Here is a 6,000-nt window from a genome sequence, read left to right as displayed (position 1 = left end):
AGAGTTAGCATGACTTAGTGACTAAACAACAACAATCTTAGGCAACTATATTACAAACCAAACACTTCACTCTTAATTCAAATGGAGCCTTCTTGTGTTTGAGAAACAGTATGGAATTGTAGGAAGAACATAAGCCTCGAAGTGAAACAACCCGAGTTGAAATCCTACATTTATTACTTACAGAATTTTAGTCAGGTTACATGACCTGGATGGGTCTCATTGTGTTGGGACACTAAAAGGATCAGAGGAGATAATTAATGTGAAAGCATCTAGCACCGTAACTAGTTCATGGTGCTGGAGACCATCAACAGGTATTTCCCCAACCTGCCAAGAAACTGAAGACTTTGAGTGTATCAGCCATGAAATTAAAAGATGCTTGCTCCTTGGAAAAAAAGCTATAACCAACCTAGATAGCATATTAAAAAGCAAAGACATCACTTTGCTGACAAAGGTCTGTATAGTCAAAGCTATGGTTTTTCCAGTAGTCATGTATGGATGTGAGAGTTGGACCATAAAGAAGGCTGTGTGTCGAAGAACTGCTGCCTTTGAATTGTGGTGCTGGAGAAGACTCTTGAGAGTCCCTTGGACTGCAAAGAGATCAAAACAGTCAATCCTAAAGGAAGTCAATCCTGATTATTCATTGGAAGGATTGGTGCTGAAGCTGAAGGTCTAATACTTTGGCCATTTGATTAGAAGAGCTGACTCAACTGGAAAAGATGATGATGCTAGAAAAGATTGAAGGCAAAAAGAGAAGGGATGTGATGGTTTGATAGTGTCATTGACACAAATTTGAGAAAACTTCAGGAGATAGTGGAGGACAGAGGAGCCTGACATACTGTATGTAGTCCAGGGAGTCGAAAAGAGTCAGACATGACTGAGCAAATGAACAAGTGTTTGATAGACACCTTGGTGTTAAGAATTCCTTTACAAAGCAAATAATAACTTCCTCTTTTTTGGTTTGGTGGTTCCAATTTTCAAATATTAGCCAAATGTAACAGGCTACATTTGGGTAGCCAAAATGTAACAGGACCTCACTTACCTTCCCTGCTCCTACTTTTCTACAATGAAGCCAGAGTCAGGGAGGTGAGGGAAGAGTGGGAGAAGTTGGTGAATAGGTGGTACCCAAGGCGGTGGGAAAGATTGAGGGCAAGAAAACGGGGCAACAGTGGGTGAGATGGTTGGGTGGCATCACCGACTAAATGGACATGAGTGTGAGCAAACTCCAGGAGATAATAAAGGGCAGGAAAGCCTGGCATGCTGCAGTCTATGGGGTCACGAAGAATCAGACATGACAGAGCGACTGATCAATAACAAAGGCCCCTAACAACTAACTCTAACAATGAAGGGTTAGCAGGCAGTGAGCCAGGTATCAGCCCCACATGTGGTTCCTTCTTTTGACTTCTAAGATTTCAAATTGTTCAGATTTCTTTTCTTGGAGAGTTATGTTTTACTTGGCAGGGATGTTTAGGACTTCAAGCTCAGGAGGCATCATCTCAAGTAACCCTGACAGAACTGCTCCGAGGAGGCGAGGGGAGGAGCTAGGATATACAGGAATTTTGCAACAAAGGGCAGGTAGTCGGAACATCCAGTTGTTCAGATCTCAGAGACTGAGTGGGACATTAATATCCTCGAGGAGTGGAGGGCCAGGGGTTTTTTGTTTATGCTCTGGCCAGACCTGGAGAAACTGAAGTCCAGAGGAAGAACAGACTTATGTAAAATTCGTAGTCAGCCAGGACTTCAGCGCCAGGGCCCCTGTTCTTTCTCCCAGTCCTTTGATGCTGATGACTGGACACAGTGAGTTGCTCACAAGTTTGAGCGGCTGAGGTCAAGACATCATTAGTTGTAGCCTGGAGAAGAGCCATTTTGTATCCAAGGGGAATCATATGCCAGATTAATGGGAACATTAGTGATTTTCATTTGCTATGTGTTAATTTCTCTTGAGAAAGGTGAGCAGACTTTTTAAAGCCACTGCTGGCAGATTTCAGTTTGTGCTATTTCTGAGGTCTTGGCAGCACAGCTGACGCTCCATCCCAGATCTCCGAGAACTCCAAAGAATCCGGTGCAGGGTGTTCCTGTGAATTCAGATTTTGAAGCATCAACAGAATCTGGGTGCTCTGGATGAAATGGGGATGCATGGTGAGCTGCTCAGGCCCCAAAGTCCCCATGGGCTTCTGGTAAATGAACTGATTGCCAGCCTGAGGATTCAGGAAAACCATTCATGGGGCTCTTTCTGCTGAGATGGGTGTGGAGGGAGTGTGAAAGTGAGGTTTGTTGGGAGTGGGTAACCCACCATGTGTCAGCCAGATTCCCCCAGCTGTGGGGGATATTGTTCATAAACATTAATTACCAATTATCCATCTGGGTCTGGCAGGTTCCATGAACTTACAAGCAAAAATACCCTTAATAATTTCATCTCTGAAATTCACTGCTCCGGAGCTTTTGTTTACTCTCCGGGAAGTTCACATAACACAGGTTTGTGTGATAAGTGGGTGGGTTGTGGTGCATGCTGGGAAAATAGTTTGACTCACACATTTATTAATAAATTTAGAATTGAAGAAAATTACTCTGGCACTAGCAAAATATGCTCTGGCTCCTTTATACTTTTGGAATGCTAAAGAAGCTTAATTGATTCAGTTCATCCTGACTCTAATAGTACCCGCTCCCCTCCACCATCTCTACACCCTCCTTGGGGATGCATAGGGTCAAAAGCTCTCGGTAACGGTCTGAGGTTCATGTTCCCTCTCTGTGCGGTAGAAAGGGACCTTCGGAACCACTCTCTCCTTGCATCCCTGTCTCCTACATTTTATCAAAGTGCCTGGCCTCACAGTGATGGTGCTAACTGAAGAGCAGGAGTCCCAGACTGGGTCTCTGGTTGGAATTCTGATGGTTCAGGCTGTATTTGCTGAAGTTAGAGGAGCAGGTGGCCAGCCTCTGCAGGAATGAATTTATATGGATAAGAGAGACTTGTTCAGAGAAGAAGCTGTGTACCCAGGAAGAGATGGGAATGTGGCAGACAGAAGAGCATGCTACATGTTTCAGGCATGAGTTCTTCTACTGGTACCCTGAACTTCATCTGAGATCTTTGGAGACCTTTGCAGGCACAAGCTGAGCAGGGGTTTTCCTTGGGACAGTGGCTTGTGGCAGCCCAGCAGAGGCATTTCAGGGTCCAGGAGACTCAGGACAGCACAGAGTGGGACAGAGGAGTGTCTCAGAGAGTTGCTTTGATGTAGGGGAACTCCAGCAAACTGGCTTGGCCTTGGCACTGAGAGGGGTATCACTTTGGTACTGCCTTTGGGCATGAGTGTTCTCATGGAGGGTGGCCAGCATCAATGGCATGGATGAATCCAGCCGTCGCTTGGCTTTGTAAGGAGCTGACATCAACTAAGGGCTCAAATGGGGGCTTCCCAGGGCACAACTGTAAAGAATCCCTGCTAATGCAGGAGGTGCAAGAGATGTGGGTTCCATCCCTAGGTTGGGAAGATCCCCTGGAAGAGGAAATGGCAACTCACTCCAATATTCTTGCCTGGGAAATTCCATGGACAGAGGAGCCTGGCGGATGACAGTCCATGGGGTTGCAAAGAGTTGGACACAACTGAGGATGTGCACGCATGCACGCGCACACGCACACACACACAGGGCTCAAGAAGAACACCCAAGGGATGTCCGTGAATCTCAGGTTCTCTCAGAAATAACTAGATGAGACTTTGCATGGGACAAGATCTAGTGAATTTGGTCTACTAGTGATGGTCAGAGAGCCTTGGGAAGTTCAGGTTGTTTTGAATTCTCTTCCTTCATCAAAAAGAAGAGGAACTAAGGAGTATGGAGTACACAGCAATGGTAACAGTCTTTGGTTTTGAGTCCCCATCCACTGTTCTTTTTGGAATCCAACACCCGCTCTGGAATTCTCTTCCAGTTGTCATTCAATTGTTCCACCTTTCCCTTCAGGGCTGCTACCTCCTCCTCACTGTTCTTCCTTTTTCCTTACATACTGGCTGTTTTGCCTAATTGTTCTTTCCCCTTGTACTGACTCCAGTTTCTCCCATCCAAGCTGGTGCTTCTACCATCACAGACCCTGAGGCCAAACCCATCCCTGCCAAAGTAGGGTGCCTTCTCTCCATCAGAGTAAAACTTTTATTTGGCTCTTTTGCTCTTTGAAATAGTATCTTTTGCTCTCTAATGTACTTATTGCCTTCCCATTCAATGAACTTAAGAAGAAGTTAATGCCAAGCATGGTTGCAAGACATGTGAACAGTTTTGCAAAGTGTCTCATGAGAAAGCTCTCTGTTTACTCATAGTCAAAGACGGTCACCTCACATGACACCATGAAACTCCTAGAAGAGTTTCATGGTGTCATAAAACCATAAAACCATAACCAAAAGAGCACAGGCAAAACATTCTCTGACATAAACCATAGCAATGTTTCCTTTGGTCACTCTCCCAAGGCAATAGAAATAAAAGCAAAAATAAACAAATGAGACCTAATCAAACTTATAAACTATTGCACAGCAAAGGAAACCATAAACAAAATGAAGAGACAGCCTATAAACTGGGAGAAAATATCTTCAAATAATGCAGCTGACAAGGGCTTAATTTCCAAAATATACAAACAGCTCATACAACTCAATAACAATAAAACCAACAACCCAATAAAAAAATGGGCAGAAGATCTTAGAGATACTTCTCCAGAGAAGACATACAGATGGCCAATAGGCACATGAAAAGATGCTCAACATCACTAATTATTAGAGAAATGAAAATCAAAAGTACAATGAGGTACCACCTTACACCAGTCAGAACAGCCATCATCAAAAAGTCTAATAATAAATGCTGGAGAGACTGTGGGGAAAAGGGAACCCTCCTACACTGTCGGTGGGAATGTAAATTGGTGTAGCCACTGTGGAAAGCTGGCTTAAATATCAACATTCAAAAAACTAAGATCATGGCATCTGATCCTATCACTTCATGGCAAATAGATGGGGAAACAATGGACACAGTGACAGGCTTTATTTTCTTGGGCTCCAAAATCACTGCGGATGTGACTGCAGCCATGAAATTAAAAGACGCCTGCTCCTTGGAAGAAAAGCTATGACAAACCTAAACAGCATATTAAAAAGTAGAGACATTACTCTGCCGACAAAGGTCTGTATAGTCAAAGCTATGGTTTTCCCTGTAGTCATGTATGGATGTGAGAGTTGTACCATAAAGAAGGCTGAGCACCGAAGAACTGCTGCCTTTGAACTGTGGTGTTGAAGGAGACTCTTGAGAGTCCCTTGGACTATAAGGAGATCAACCAATCAATGCTAAAGGAAATCAACCCTGAATATTCATTGGAAGTACTGTTGCTAAAGCTGAAGCTCCAATACTTCGGCCACCTGATGAGAAGAGCTGACTGACTGGAAAAGACTGGGAAAGACTGAAGGCAGGAGGAGAAGGGGATGACAGAGGACATGATGGTTGGATGGCATCACCGACTCAATGGACATGAGTTTGAATTAACTCTGGGAGATGGTGAAGGACAGGGGAGCCTGGCATGCTGTAGTCCATGGGGTCGAAAAGAGTCAGACACGACTGAGTGACTGAACAACAACAACAACTATGGAAAGCAGTGTGGAGTTTCCTTAAAAAATTAAAATACAGAGTTGCTGGATGATGCTGCAATCTCACTCCTGGGCACATATCCAAACAAAACTCTAATTAAAAAAAATGCATGCCATGTGCTAAGACTCTTTGCAACCCTATGGACTGTAGCCTGCCAGGCTCCTCTGTCCATGGGATTCTCCAAGAAAACATACTGGAGTGGGTTGCCATTTTCTGCTCCAGGGGATCTTCCTGACCCAGCGATCAAACCCTCATCTCTTAGGTCTCCTGCACTGGTAGGCAGGTTCTCTACCACTAGCACCCCCTGGGAAGCCCAGTTTGAAAAAATACATGCCCCTAATGTTCATAGCAGCACTCTTTACAATAGCCAGGACACAGAAGCAACCTAAATGACCATCAACA

This window comes from Bos taurus, chromosome 22, assembly GCF_002263795.3.
Source record: "Bos taurus isolate L1 Dominette 01449 registration number 42190680 breed Hereford chromosome 22, ARS-UCD2.0, whole genome shotgun sequence".
NCBI lineage: Eukaryota > Metazoa > Chordata > Mammalia > Artiodactyla > Bovidae > Bos > Bos taurus.
This window is presented reverse-complemented; position numbering follows the sequence as displayed.